The following is a 16966-nucleotide window of genomic DNA, read 5'->3' on the forward strand; positions in this document are numbered from 1 at the left end:
CCGAAGGCGGTGAGTTCACCAGCATCCCCACCACTCTCATTCCGGGTGAGGGGCGAGGGAGGGCATCTCGAGGAATGCTCACTCAACATCTTGCTCTGCCCACGCTGTCAGCCCATTGGCGAGAAAAACTATCTGGGTGTGTAATCTAGAACAGAGCAGGTAGAGACATATCTACAGCAAGTGAATTAATAACAATTAATAACAATTTCATATTTAGTTACGCGTGAAAGATATTTTACAATAAACAATAGTGTTATTCTAGTACAATAAAACTGCATAATAACGACGCTGTGCAAATAATATCGGCGCATGTTAACATATATTTTAATCTGCGATGCATAAAAAGACAGAGGCATATCTTCCGGGTGGGACCTAAAAATATATAGAATTTGATTAACTGATTTACTCTAATTGTGCAAATCACAGGCGAGTGCAAGAGCAGTCTCATAAAAATTAAAACACAGTACATTTTTATGACATTTACTTACATTTCACAGCATCACTGTCATCCACATACATCGACTTGTGTCACTGCGCTACACGCACCGCAAAGTGGAAAATCTCTACAAACATAGGTTCCTACGTCCGCCCTGAGTTTTGCTGTTTTTAAACAATATAAACGATCGATTAGATGAATAAATAACTGTTAGTAGAAATGGACTGCTATAATAAATACGCAAATAAATAAATAAATAAATAAATTTGACTGCTTTCAGTATTGTTGTCTCTTAATCTAAACGACAGATGTTGCTTTTAAACACATAGGGGTCTTTTTTTTTTTTTTAAACACATCTGTTAATTAAAAAAACAATACAAAATACAATTAAAAGTAAAAAAATGGAAGACGAAATAGTTCTAATTCCAAGGTAGTTTATTTGATCTGGTGCACATCATTTGGTCCTTCATCACTACTACCACCACTACTACCACTACCAACACTAGGTTTGTTTTATTGGCGTTCTGCACCCCTGTTGGTTCTGACGGGATACATTAATTAACATAATCTTATCGATTTATAATATCCAGCCCTCGCTCTTCTCATACCACGGAGGGCAGACTGGCATGTTCAAATAAAACCAGCGCAAGAAAGCAAACAGGAATACTTGAGATTGCATTCGCCTCCATAATGCTGAAACATGGATGCGCCGTAATATAATAGCGTTAATTAAACTGGAGGAATGGATGCTTGCTGGCATCAGAGCTGGCTATTCTCAAGAACAGGAACTGGCTGCAAGCCAGAGACTAAACTAAACATCGCTGTGTTTGATTGGTTGCCATGGTGCTCGATCTTCCCGTGATGGATGCAAACCGAGATGCATTCATTCAATTTCTTCAATCTTCACTAGCGTGGAGGAACAGTGTGCAATTTTCAGATAATGCAGCAAAGAGAATTGTTATTAATCTGATCTAATATTTAAATTTTTTGCACATTCCTAAGTAGAGCTCTATTGGCTGCTATTCGAAATTTTATATTTAAAACGATTCTTTGTAAATCGTGAGCGTATAGGCTTTGGTTGTAGAAAATGCTTGAGCGTTTCTTTATTAAAGAAATAGACTCTATCATGTTGATTATGCACGGAAGTTGATATCGCCGGCAACATTTAAGGATGGCTTATTGTTATTACAGCTTTTCACTATAATTGTTGGTCCGGAGTCGCATTGTCGCGAGTTTTTGAACTTACTCCCACGGGCACTCCATTCACTGTGATGCTAGATTTCTCAAAAAGAACCAAACTTGGTCTGCAGAACGGCGGAGTAGCATTTTTGTATTTTTTTGGAGGAACTATTCTTTTAATGAAGTCTGAATGAATTTTTAACATACGTGTTTATGTGACCCACTTAAAAATGCATCGAAATGTGAGTATTCAACTAGACGATGCTTTACAGCTGATTCAGAAAACAGCAGCCACTCTTAATAATGTGTCTGGTAGTGAAGTGCACCAGCACTAAAAGTGCAACAAGAGACTTTGCCTCAGCAACCCTACTATCTTAGCCTAACACCTCCCGCTCCTCCGAGAATAAAAGTCTCTCTCCTTCCCCGACTTCAAGTCAGCATCGCATTGTACGTGACTTAAAAGGACTGCTATAGTTCTGGGTACTTTTTATGGTGATTGTTCCTGTCACCTCTCTGGCCCTCTCTGCTGATAGCAAATACAAGCAATGACAGCGGTGTACACTTTAGAGAGAAACTGGATTCTCCCAGCACCCAAAATTCCACCCTTTATTATGCCGAGGATTGAGGCCACCTTTTTGCATCGCCACTGTAATTAAAAAGCACCAACCGGTACGTTGAGAAAGTGGCAGAGATGAATCACCCCATCCAAGGGTTGTTTCTCTGCATGCATAAATGCACCCTCACCTTAATCAATTCACTTGTTCAGACCATGCAGAAGAGTGTCGTGGCATCAAATTTGGGAGAAAATAGACAAACTGTTCAATAAAAAGCTGAGAATCGAAAAAGAAAGAAACACGTGCTCATCAGCCTCGTTCTTTCGCTCGCTGTGTTTCATTGTTCGCGTGAATGAAGTTCCTGGCTGTCAGTGACAACCGTCCACTCAAGCACTTCACATGATGTAACGCTGCCAGGACTTTTCTCAGAAATTCGTCCTTTGTGTGTGTGCAAGCGTCAAGGTTTGACCACGCGCCTGGTCAGCCGTATTCGGACTGCCCGCTCTCGAAGAAGAACTCCTTGTACTTCTCCGCCGGAACGCCATGGAGCGTGGCGAACTGACGTGCGTGATCTTGCTTTACGCTTTTCTACCTGGCAGAAAAATTAAAATAAATCTGTCATACCATGAGGTGGAAATGGACCGGATAAAGCGAGTATCATGCAATAATTGCCCATCGTTTGTATGCTCTCAGACAAAAAGTACATACTTTATTCATGATGTTAGTGCTGAGTAATCAACTGCAAAAGCATGTGGCTAGATTGGCTTATGCATAATTAACAAGGACACTTAGTGCTACCCTTTTTTCTGTGGGTGTAATGTATTTGATTGGATTACATTTTTCAGATAAGAGAAATTCAAATTTTGTCACATACACATGTTACATATGGTAATAATGCATATGCAGGAATGCTGCACAGTGGCTAAAAACTTAAGAAAGGAAAAAGAAAAAGAAAGAAGAAAAAGTGCAGGCATTATAAATAAGAGATAAAAATTACAAGTTAAAAATTGAAGGAATAGAGACAACTTCTTTAAGAAATATATAAAAGAGTATATAAAAAAAAAAAAAGAAAAAAAAATATATATATATATATATATGGTATAGTAATATATATATATATATATATATATATATATATATATATATATATATATATATATATATATATATAAAATATAAAATATAAAATATAAAAAATATATAAAGGTTATGCAACTGAGAAAGCTATATAATGTACTTATTTAACCTGCGCTCACATTAATCGATGGATTGGAGTGGAAAAGTATTATTGTGATGTTTTTATCATCTGTTTGACTCATCTTGACGGCACCCATTCACCGTATAGCATCCGCCGTGAGCCAAAGTGGGATATAATACTAAATCTCTGCAAACTGTCTGAATGAATAAACAAACTATTTTAGCATTTTCTGTAAATGACCTTTGAGCGCGCGTTGAGTGCTAAAACGACGGAACTCACTACCCATCTCGGTTTTTAATCGCTACTTGTAATGCTAAGCCAGAAGCTCTTGTTTTACTTTGCTGCTGGAATTCTCCAGTGCGATTTAACGCATCCGCTTCGCGCGACCACGATATTCTGATATTCCAAGTGATGCCGTTTCACTAGCCTCAGCCTTTTTTTAACGCAGATATCTTATGAAAACTATACTTCTGCTCTGATGAAGAGATAGGAATTGTCTTATTAGCAACTGGAAACAAATTTCAGGTGAATAAATGTTCTGCCAGACAGATGTGCACAAGTAAGCCGGTAAGTGGAGTACCTAACCAAGAAATACAATGGCGAGTTGGATTTGACTTCATGCAAGAACTGCAATAAACATCTGATTTCAGATGAGCTTTAGAGACTTCTATGGTAATAAACGGAGAGGTTACGCTTTTGTGAGGGACATCTGCCTCTGGTGGGAATCAAGGCCCTTTTCTGAACAAATACACTGGAGCTCTTTCCCAGCATTTCCTCATCTGTCAGTGTGATAGCATGTTCAGAAATGAATGGATAAATAGAGAGAAATACATTTAGGTTGGTAGATTATCCCTGGCGCATGGAGGCAACTTGATGCCAGGACACAGAACATATTTGGCGGATCGTCTAGTGATGTTTGGCTTGAAAAACATCACAGTTTAAAAAAATCTCCAAATAAATACAATTATTAAAAAGGTTTTCTGTAAAGACCTCATAAATTACTTAAGAGAATTTAAATATATATGCATTTTTCTCAACTAAAAACACCTGCCTCTCACCCCCTACTGTTAGAAAAGAAACTGTTTTTTTATTTTATTCAAATAGTACGTGATTATATTATGAAATTTTATTTTTGTTTTTGTTTGAAAATAAGATAATTGGCTTTTATTATATACAAATCTAAATAAAATTTTAGTTATAATTTCACCCAGGGATTTAGAGACTGTTTATTACTAAAAATAGTTTTCTTGCCGCATCACCCAGAAAACTTGGAATAGCAGAAGGACTTTATTTTGAGTTACAAAAATACCTTTCACACTGTGCCGGTTTGCCTTTGAGCTCTGGACTCATCCATTGTTTTATTGATTATCACGTTGCCCTGTGTCATTTAGAATTCTGTTGCCAGCAACCTGTTAGAAATGACGATTCGCAAACGGGGATTGGTCAACATCAACATTGTACATATTGATGAAAATGAACCACGGCATTACAGTGGTGGTCTGATTTTAGTCTGACTGTTCACGCTTTCCTTAAATTTCCCACCTCTGGTTCCCTAAGACTGAAAAGCATTAAAAGCGCTTGACGAACAGATGAGAACTGGTTTTAGGTGAAATGTATCTTCAATTGACTTCACCTGAATTAAAATCATGTCATGTTGCATTTATTTCATTTTTACTGTCCTCTTTTTGGTCCTACAAAAGTTCTTTTCATTATCTCCTTGATCCTTCCATCCAGACGTGCATCAATCTTGACTGACACTCCATTGTAAATTGGCACGCCTTCAGGCTTCCTGCTTCCACTGCCCCTCTCCCAGAATCCACCAGGTGGCTGAACTAACACAATAGCAGTATCTTCCTACATCAAGCCACAGTATTGATCACTGTCTATGTTTCCTCTGAATCGAATCCCATCACCCAATGGCTATTTTCCACATCATATTTCTCTTCCACGAGACTGATTTGGGTTTGAGAAGGGGAAGGTCTCAAACAAGGAGGATTCCATCAGCAAAGGTCCCCAGTTCCCCTCGTGCCATAATGCAACCCAACATATCACTGTCATACCTCCGGGTCTCAGAACCGAAAGACAACAATATTTTGTAATGGATTTAAGAGATGTCAAGATAACTCAGATGCCGCTGCAATGGTCACTCTTTCACTCCTTGAGAAACTTTCCTCCTCAGAGAGAAACCTCATTACCTACTTTCATTAGTGGTGACTTATGCATGTTTGGGTGTCAATCTTACAAGGATGAGGAAATGTACAACTCTCTCCGCTTGTCACAGATGATAGGATAAATGCATACATTTGCCATTGCTTGCGCAGAAATTTCAGCCACGAAACTAGTCTAAATAGAATAGTGTGTGTTAACCAACAGCTTATAGTTTGGTTTGAAGGTAACTAGTGCCAGACATCCTTCTGCATTATTGGTGTTACCTATGATGCATTACTCATGACCAATTCCCATCGTCTCCATGCTATCACTTCTTTAGTTTCATGCTTTAGAATTCTATTAATTGTCTTTTGATCTACTTAAAAGAGTTGGCTCGCATGATTCAATCCCTTTGGGAAACTGCTATCACGCTGGTCACGGGTTTCGATGATTCCTACTAAAGAACCCAACTGACATTTGGGAATGAGATCAACTAGCTGTACTGTTTATGATTCATTAAAAAAGAACTACCTAATTCAGAGTCATTCATGCAGTTACTGGATTATTTGGTCGCGCTGGGCAAGCTGACGCCAACATGAAATGGCTTGGATTGCTAACGCTCGACTAAGCTTCGGATGATTCAGAGTCGATTTTTATCGGGTGTGCAAATAGACATTGTGTCTAAAATTACGATGATATATTGTAAAAGGACAAGCAGCAACAAGCTGCTTTGCTCTGTTTTACCCTGCACTTACAAGATATATTAAGAGTGACAAGAGTGAATCATTTAGGAATTAGACGATTGTCGTTTCTGTTTTGATTCATAGAGAGTCATCGATCTCTATGCTGGAATCTCTACGAGAATCATTTGGTTGCAGAACTGGAAATTGGCAGAGGATGATTTGAATAATCACTACTAATTACTGGGACAAAAAAAGGTGGAAGTGTCTAGACAGGCTTCTACTCTAGTAATGATCTCTATCTGATAACTGGGTACGGGTGCTTGTTAGAATCCCGGGAGGGCTCTGAACTGTGAAACAGGTTGAGTTTCTATTATTTCTTATTCTCAATGGCTTGTCTTCCAAAGTTCTTAAATGGGTTAAAGCCCAGAGAAAATTAATATTGACTTCTCTATTGACACTCAGACCATCGCCGCATGTCCTGGTATTACACCCAAACGCGCATTGTTCATTTCCCTTAAAGCAGGCTGATTCAAATGTGAAGTGTCCAGTTTCTCAGAGCGTGGTACTGAACCAGTTACTGAACGCGATGATGAGGACGGTCTGTACAGCTCACTCAGATTATCTTATTCATTCAGGATGGCTCCCTGACATTGAACCTCCAGTCTGACTGTGTTTTAATTAAATTTTCACAGTATTATAATCCAGGCGACTCCAAAATCCATTAAAAGGTCACTTGGAAAGATGTAAATTGGCAAAGATTTATTGGTGCATAAAATTGGTAGAGATCCAAATATTAAAACACACTCATTTCTCATTTTACATGTTATTAGCATCGGATGCATTTGAGTTAAAGATATGTTAAACGCTAATGACCGTGCCTGTTGTTTATAGTGGCATGTTGTAAATAGCACTGGCGCTTGTTTTTGGTTATCTGTCGCCATAAAGACAATCCATGACGATATCTGTTAGCCTACAGTAACTGGTAAGCTTTTGACCACAATAAATACTCGTTCCTAAAAAATCTGCCACAAAGTTTCTGGCTTTTTTGCAGTACGTACTCACTCCCGTTCATATAAAAAATATCAATTTTCTATCCATTATGAAACACTGTGCTTGTCAGCTTGAGTCAATGAGCTTGCCAAGCAATGATTTATCAGGCCTGGCCCGCTGAACAGCGCTTACAGCAATGCAGTGGATGTTTGTATGTTAGCTGTCTTTTCATTGAAACGTGCCCTGAAGTGACACGCTTTAGCTAAGGTTTGCAAAGGCTGGCTTTTTTGATAAAGCAATACATATGTCTTCGGTGCCACAGGTGTAAAAAAAAACCACAAAGCAGATCTGCAATACGTGAGCGCGATGAGGAAGAAAACAAATTGGTTTCATGAAGTGTGACTTTATATATTGCTGTGAGAAATGAAAGCCAGCGTTGTTGTTGTGCTGGATATGCTGACAGATAACAGGGCTCTAATCATGCGCGGGATCCATCGACGCTATTCTGCCATAGTATGACAGATACAGCAGTCCGAATTCATTACATAGGGATTTGTTACTGACTACAAGAACAAATAATTTTTGTGACTAAATGCTGACATCTAGGCTTGTTATAATCGGGCACCAGTTTGACTGTCTCTGCTAAAACTGTTCTGGATAAACGCATAATTTAATGTTTAAATGCTGATTCAGAGTATTACAAGGATGCTAAATATAGATGTGGGCATCTTAATAACAAAGGCATCTGGTGAGTTGACACTTTTTTACTTAAGAGTATATTTTCTTCTTCCAGATAGCAGAAACAGAGAAAATGAAAGATATTAAACATTTACGTGAAAGGTGCAGATTACATTATCACCCTACTTCCTCCGTGACAACGTGCTCCCACTAGCAGGCCACAGTCACACCGAATACAATAAAACTTCACAACATAAGGCAAATCTAAATTCGGTTCAGTTCAATAATGCTTCGTAAAATCAATAATTTATAGAACGTTCATTTAGCTTATAAAGCAGCTCGAAAGAAGATACAGCGTAATTATTAAGCTTTTAAACACTTTTGAACATAAAGTCTTCTATAAAATATAATCCGGAACTGCAAAGTAAATTGGATTCATAAATTAACTGGTTTCGAGCTTTTTCCTCTGGTGACAATCTGCTAGCCCCGTCTCCGCTCGCACTTTCAGAAGTAACACGCAGGTCACCTTCAGTGATGTGCTTGCTGGTCTGCTAATACGATCTTGAATATATTCCTGGCAAATTTATCTCGTCTCACAATGCAATTGAAGGACCTGTAGGCCTGCATAACTTTCGCTCTGATGCAAGATTTGCGCCATCACAGAAACGATTTCTGCATTAGTTCAAAGAGATATTGTGAAGACGCTCGCGAGTATAGAATGAGGGGACTGGATGCACACCTTGCGGCAGCAGGTCTCTTTCTCTACTTTCTCATCTCTCTCCGTCAGACTTTCATACATTGCTCCTATATTTTCCTCTTCTCTAATGCTTCCCATCCTCCCAGCTCTGACCTCTTCGTCTTTTCTCGCCTCCTTCTCGCGAATTTCTGAATTCATTTTGTTACCCTTGTTCTTCCTAGTCTTTCAGAAACAGATGGCCCGCAAAATAGAAGTTCATTGTATAGCATTATTGTTAGTATTTCTGCCAAGTAAAGAATCATAACAAGACATAATATTAATGTATGTGCATTAATAAAGAGATTTTTTAACTAAGTTGTTATGCAGGTTGCATAGATTCATTTAACCGGTTCCTTCTCAATCACAACGATTCATTAAAACAGACCTTTAGTTTAGACTAACTAAACTAAATGCAACACTAATAGCACGCACTGTTTAAAGGTATTAGAATGAATCATTTTCCCAACTCACAAACTTTCAAAACATAATTTAATTTTTCTTTTTCCATTTTAGGAAGAAATCAGTATGCTTGGAAACAGAAGCGCACTCATTGATCACGCCAGATTTCTATCCCTCACAGCCTCGCTCGTTAAAAAACAAGCATTGTATACTCCCGCTTAATGTCTGCGACTGTCTAATTTGTACAAAAAATTAAACAAAAGCAATTTGTGAATGAAACACGCGCGCTCGCTTGGCTGTTATGCAACAGTACATTTTCTGTGGCTTTGTTTGAGCCTGTAAAAAAAGCGCTGGTAATTGAGCACCTAAAGAGTTACTCAAAATTAGCATCTCCTGCTGAACCGCTGTATAAAATCAATCGTGACGGTAATCAGCTGTTTAACCGCACTGGCTATGGAGAATACTCGCGCTTGAAATTGGGAATTAGGCTCTTTCCTTGAGGTTATTTAATTACAGGTCATGCTGACATTTTCTAATGCCAAAACTATCGTGATTTAATCTATGCGACCAACCGCCCACTCTCACAGAAACCAAATTAACTGGCAATGTAGCATTTCTTTGGCAGCTTCTTCTTTCCGCCTCTTCTGATGCGCGTCATTGATATTTTCTTTGTCAGGAAAGAAATGAGGGCTTAGCCATTTTATGATGCTCCACACGAGGTTACAAACTCTAACGTCCTCAATACCTAGCGCCTGGTTCAGTGGGGAGAATATCAGCATCAGACTGATGAATACATCCGATTGCTGCCACATTTATGGGTTGGTGATGCACTACAAATACAGTAAGGTTCACGGTGAGGGCAAGCAAGCTGTTCACTGCAATAGATATAAATTGTCCAGCTGGCCTCGCTATCGTAGCTCTGCGATTCTATAGGAAGCTGGATTGAAAACATACAATACAAGGTCGCATTTTATGTTACAAAGAGGCGTTAAATATCTCTAACTGGGGAATGTCAATATTTAGAAAATAACATGACAATATAGCATGGCTATTACCATTGAATGTAATCAGAAGATATTTAGTATTTTGAATATTCGAACAATTAATAATTTAAAAAGAAATACGAAATTAAGATTTAAAAAGTAGTATATGTACAACAGTGAATGAATAAACTTGGTTTAGCCTCTCTCCAGACTATCCCAGGTCACTTTTGCAAAGGGAAACTGGATTAAAGAAGGCATCCTGGATGGGAAGTCAAAGGGTTTTGTTTGTTTGGTTTGACTGCATAAAAAGAACTAAAAGGGTTCAAATGCCCACACTTCCTGTGAGGATTTGAGATGTGACATTGTTCTCAGACAACAGGAGGTCGATTTTACAAGCTTTTCCTCAAATAGAGGCTGGCAATTTTAGCTTTAGTGAATAAATCTAATAATAAATAAAATAACTTGTGTAATATGATTCCCTCAGAAACTTCTTTTTAGGATGTAAGGGATAGAAAAATCGCCATGAAACGTAGTCACGTCCTCTTAGTAAGAAATTTCTAATATATAAAAATACATTTATTTCATACTAATGCAGAGTTAAATCTATATCTAAACAACTCAAGACTTGTTAAACTTCGGCATCACTAACTTGCTACAACAAATAGTTTAAAATGCTCATAACCTTTGGATTTAGCTTTAAATAATATCGACTTTAAATGCAAAAAATATTAAGTTAATACCTGAAATACTTCACGAAGTGTTAGTTAAAGTGCACATTCTATCTGCATTACAAGTCATACCTACTAGAGAGATTATACCTATATAGTATACTAAAAAAAGGAACAATTATGTGAAAAGGGATACTCAAGTATATAAATGCTGAAAAGTTATCTGTAGTATACGTGAGTACAAAATAATAAATGCATTTCTACTACATTTAGGTATATTTATTATTCACTAGGACTTAGTACCTTTAAAATGAGCAGGTATACTGACGTGGCTAAACATAAATCTTGTAGCAGATATTTTAGTACAGAAAGTAAATACTACAGTTTAGGAAAATGCTGCAGTGAAAGATTAACGAACGATGCTAAGGACTACTTTAAAAAAGATTGTTAGACAAAAGTCATTTGACTTAAGCAGTAAGTGATTACAGAGTCTGGCATCAGGTACAGAATACTGCTTTTATCTCTGAATGCAAATAGTTTGATTATGATTAATGTATCTGGGCCTCAGGAGATTTTGAAAGCTTTTGCTTGTTTGTGTATCTGGGGAAACAGCGGCTGGTTTGGAAACAGATCGGTTTGCCTAAGTGTCATTCAGCCATACGCTGAAGACTGTCACCGCTTCAGAAAGAGAGTTAACTCGTCTTCTTTTCAGAAAGCAAACAAACAGCGCGATCGAATGAAAAGTGCACCAGCATGACCAGAAAGGTTTGAAAGCTGAATTAATTCATCAAAGGGCGGAAAGCTACGATAAATGATACATAGCATTATTGTTAGCATTTCTGCTAAGTAAAGAATCGTGAATAAGCATACATCTAAGACAATGTGTATGTATTAGTGATGAGGCTTTTTAACTAACTTGTTATGCAGGTTGCATAGATTCATTTAATCGTTCCTCTAATCACACCGATTCATTGTAAATAGACCTTAGCTCTAGACACTAAACTACAAATATAACACTAATGGCACGCACTGTTTAAAGGTATTAGAATGAATCATTTTCCACAACTGCAATAAACTTTCAAACATACATAATTTTTGTAGGAAGAAAATCAGCACGCTTTCAAAAAAGAGTAGAGTGTTTAACATTAACGCTTATTCATGAGACTGGAATTGTTGAAAGGGCTTACTATTTGTAAACAAAAACCCATTTCCTTTACGCTGCCCCCTGCTACAGGCTCAGCAGAACTTGTGTACAGAACAAAGGAAAATTTTATAACTGATAAGAAATAGATTAGTTTTGAGCTTCGCTTTTAACTTCAGACAGAGGAAAAATAATAAATGAGGGAAGCAAAACCCTGAAGACAGTTTAGAGATTTTGATGTTCACTCAAAGCTGTTTTCTAAGCGAGGAAATATGGACCTTATAAAGCTGATATGGACACTCTATCTGTGTTTCATCAATCAAACTCAGAAACAATTTAATGCCTGTCACTAGAGAATGTTGTATAAAGTGTCTGGTGCCACAGACGCTCCAGAAGACACGAGACTAGTCACAGACGACTTGACGCTCCAACAACCTTTCGTGAAACTGGAACTGAGATTTTCCTGTCAATCCAGACACAATGCATCAAGTCTCTGCTGAGCTCCTGCTAAAAAGTAATACGTGAAATAATAGTGATTTAAATTAGACTACCATTCGCTTCCCCTTCCCGTGTTTTTCTGATCTGTTTCAAACTGGATGAAGATAAAGCTGCATCACAAACAGACCATTAATTTTAGGTATCCAGGATCATGTTCAAAAATAAACTGTCATTAAGAAAGCATTGGGAATGCAAAAATGCATGCCTTTATTCGTGCTGGAGTGTCTTAGTCTTCAAAGAGTTGTCTACAGCAAGCTACAGAAGTTTCTACTGACATTTCCAATTTTCTATAACAAAAGAGGTGCACTCAACTTGTTTGATAAACGGTTTTAGAAGATGTTCCAGGTTTGCTGAAAAGTAATTTCTGTATGATGAGTATAGCCCACAATCTCTTTTCTATTGATGTTTTCTATGACAAATGTGCCTTGATCCATAGAGACAAGAGGGGCTTATGGAATGAATGGAAAAGAATGGAATTCAAGAGCGCTTTACACGCAACAAAGTTTCCCATCAAAGGTTCTTCAACGAAGAAACCAGCTCTGACTGGAGGGATCAGCCGCCATTTACTACACATTTGGTTCAAGAGAATACTGATAATTTTAACTCATTACTACAGTAAGAGACAGTGGATGTAGTCTTCTTTCTTTCCTGGCTTTAAGGTCCTCCTTTCTTTCTTTTACTTGTCAGAACACTGTAGCATTCCATCAATTCTCAGCGCTTCCAGTTAACGCGTAGAATTCCAATGCGACATCCGCTAACTCATTTGGCTCATTTGACTAAAGTTTACTTCTGCAATCCAGTAGACCATGACTGATTTTATTATGTGTCTTCCATGAGTGCTCACTATTCTTGCCATATTAGCAAAAATGAATTTGGTACACATTAAACTTCAAGTCCTTCTCATGTGTTGAATCAGCTTTTTATATTGATGATAATCTTCTTCGTAGAAGTCTGGAAATGGTGATTAAAATGTTGATTTTCCATCAGTGGAGCAGGAGATGAGATTTTACATCCCCTAGATCTCTGAAATCAGCTCGAGGATCGATAAAACAGCCATCTGAAAGCAATATCCTGTGTTTCCAGGGGTGATAGGTCTTGCACTTGTGCACAAATGACCCATTGCTTTTTAACTAGATGACAAAATAGGAATTTGCGATTTTGTCAAGCCACTTCTTCGTGAATGAAATGCTCTACTGTCCTCATCAGTTTATAGTAGTGTTCTTCAGTTTCAAGCGCCTTCAACTGAGCCAGAAATATCAGAATTAGTTTTGAGAAGTTTTTACTAGTGTGAAAATTTCAGCTGATATATGAGTTGTCAAGTTGTGGATGTTAGAAAGGAGCATGCTGAACTGGAAACATGGTAGAGAAACTTCTTTAATAATGTATATTTTTATATAGAGATCGAAGTGGCATGTCAGTAAGACTGGGTCTGTAGGAATAGTATTAGTAATATGCCATTATTAATAGCATAAATAAGTGAAAGAAATTTCCATTGCTTTGAATCAGACGCACTTATTTGCTGGAAGTTTTCCAAATTGCGCCATCGAGAAAATATGGAGGGTGGTATCTGGGAAATGGATGTAATAAATACATTATTTATCACGCACAATAACGCTGTTTGCACGATAGTGCCAAGAGGCATTGTAGAATTACACAAACATTTATTTCATAAATTTACAGCACTTTAGCAATTGAATAAAAACGTTAAAACAAACCTGATATGCATTAATAGCATATAATATTAAAATAAAATAATATTTGTAAAAGCAGAGTTAAAAGCTAGCTGGATTCTGGCAAAAATTGCCATATCTTGCCCAACTAGAGTGACGGAACACGCTGACATTACATTATCTTATGGACTAGTCCTCACTATTAACTATTTACTGTAGCATGCTTATTATTAACATGTTTGCCTGTCATATTACTCATTCTGCAATGACAAAATTCTGTGGGTCCTGCAACCACCTTAACTAATAAGAAATACTGATGAGTTTATTGAGGTTAAAAACTCTTAGATAACAATGTGACCTCTGGAACACAAAAAGCAGCAGTCCAAGTAGCACAGATATATATGGCAATATATAAATAAATAAATAAATAAATAAATATATATATATATATATATATATATATATATTTGTACACTAAGATTCCAGATTTTCAAATAGTTGCATCTGAAACTTAGCAACACTGTATTTTTGGTCCAGGGTCACACATTGTGTGTTTCCTAATTCAAAGTGTTACTGCACCCTAGTAAAACAAACTTCCCAGGAGGACCTCGACGTACCCAGTAGGGGTTGCCTCGACTGAGCACAACAATTTCTAGATGACTGAAGGCAGCGATAACGTGCTTGGAAAGATGTCCTCTTAAGGCCCACTAATCAGGAATTTACAGTTACTGAAATGTAGCGACGCTACTTTCTCTTCATCACGCTATACTTACAAATAAGCAAACAACTCCACCAATATAGACGCTGCATCTGTTGCATTGCACACATTTCTCTACACTACTCAAACCCATTTGTGTGGCTGCTCAACTCATAAATTCAATCATTCATGACTTTAGGGTCACGTAACTGCCTCTATTTTGTACTGCCTGATAACCACTTATACGTTATCGGGTGATTTTCAGGCAAAATAACAAAATATAACTAGAAGTAATAGGCTATTTTCTGTCCTGTTTTAATCCTCCCTAAACAGAACGCCTGTTTGAATAGATGAGGCAGGATAAACAGAAACAAACTGCCTGATATGGATGAATGATGAAAGTTGTGTATGAACGACAGTTCATATCCTTCATAGACAGGCACTGCTATGATTTAGGTAAAAATGCATACCATATGATCTGTTTATCAGACGAAGTGACATTAATCATGTAATTACAACAGTTTAAATGTTGTGTGCATAATATCACTCGGCCATATCCAGTATAGTTGTTCTTTAGTTTAGATCTTCTGAAATTAACAAGAGACCAAGATCTTACTTGACGAGATCTGTGCTTTATTGTACAATGCATTCATTGGAATCGGAAGGAAGGTAATGCAGTGATAGTTTCTCACAACTTAGCTGTTATGAGCATTCTATCATTTGGCCCACCTGTGGGGTGGGGCTAAACGGGCAGTGATGTATAACTGGTGGCGGGGCTAAAATGCGAGGTGATGAGAATTGGTGAGGGCTAAATAGGGCAGCGCGATGTAGAAGCAAACTGACTTCACAAGCTGTTTTTAAGACTAAAGACACTCATCTACAGGCTGTTTTGACCAGCCCCTGAGTTCAAGACCCTTAATGCTCTGGCATCCGCTCAAAACAAAAACCGGGACACACACAGAGACCGCGGAAAGTTTCATCACAAAGGCGCCTGATCATTGCATCAGCCTAAACTACAACTGTGCTACTGCTTCTGTACCATGAAAGTATTTTAGCGAGGTCCTGCGTGATTTCCATCTCTTTCATTTATATTGTTTGACATCCCTCTCTGATAAATAATCCAGTACATTTATCCAGTCTTTATTAAAGCTAAATTGTCCTTCTCCAATTTTTGTTTATGAGTTCAATACAGGAGAGCGCTGGTACTTTCAGACTCATTACTAAAACGCATTTCATTTCGCTGGCTGATGTCGGGGAAGATGGAGACCGCGAATGTATCATCGTGAGGGCTTGACGTATGCCCAACGAGGGGATGCCAACTCTGACAATCTAATTAAAATCATCCAGCGGCCACACTGCTTCCAGGGTGGGACTGCTTATTCAAGATTGAGGCTGCAATAAAAATGATGGTGCTAATAGCTAGAGAGTTAAAATCCATTTAGGCTGCCTGAGCAGTTATTCACTGTGACTAACTAGAAAGGTACTAATAGAAGGTATGAGTTGGAGAAGAAACGAGAAGTGTACTGTGAACAAGACGCATGGAAGGATGTACTCATTTAATTTACATTAGAAAGAACGGACTGTTCTTTTTGGGAGAGCCCGTGGTACTGAGCCGCAGTACAGCTTAATTGTGAAATGAGGTGCTTCACTAATTGTCCCAGGCAGAGAGGGACTTGCCTCAAGTGCTAAAATTACTTTGTGTATTTCTGACTCATTAGCAAATTGTTCACTGCCGCTGAGGCAGAATGACGATGCCTCTTGAAGCTTTAGCAGCTGTACTAGGTGCACTTCTCAATTAGCAGTTGCCACTTACTTCTACATTTGTTTTGCAAATAAATAATTTCAGACTGGCATTTAATAGCGATTTTGTATAATGGGTTTTTCTGTAAATGTGACTTTTGTTTCCTTTTAAATAACATACCATGGGTGGCAGCACAGATTCTTCTGACTGAGCCAAAATGCAGATCTGCTCAGGAAATAAACTGATTCATTGGAAACATTTACGTAATCGTCAGCGTGAATCTCTTTTTTAAAAACTTTTATTAATAATTTGAAAGTTCTTATAAGTGTGAAGGTGGATCATATCAATATTGTTTTCCGTGATATCTACTATTTCCTTGAAATGTCTGGGGATTTTTCACAAAATAATCCATACAATCTGCATTGTACTGTAAGTTAAAGGAATTAGTTGACCTCAAAATTTTCAATCTGTCATTTATTCAGCCTCAAGTAGTTCCAAACTCAATTAATTCCTTTGTTCTGTCGAATACAAGGAAGATATTTTGAAATATGGCTCAGTCTGTTTTGG

At 37.8% G+C, this 16966-nt stretch overlaps 1 pseudogene; it reads right to left on the minus strand.

Annotated features, from left to right (window-relative positions):
* LOC122346153 overlaps positions 1 to 8761 on the minus strand; it is a 13681-nt pseudogene extending 4920 nt beyond the window's left edge.
* Between the last annotated feature and the right edge of the window lie 8205 nt (positions 8762 to 16966).

The sequence above is a fragment of the Puntigrus tetrazona genome, chromosome 5 (genome assembly GCF_018831695.1).
Source record: "Puntigrus tetrazona isolate hp1 chromosome 5, ASM1883169v1, whole genome shotgun sequence".
In the NCBI taxonomy this organism is placed as follows: Eukaryota; Metazoa; Chordata; class Actinopteri; order Cypriniformes; family Cyprinidae; genus Puntigrus; species Puntigrus tetrazona.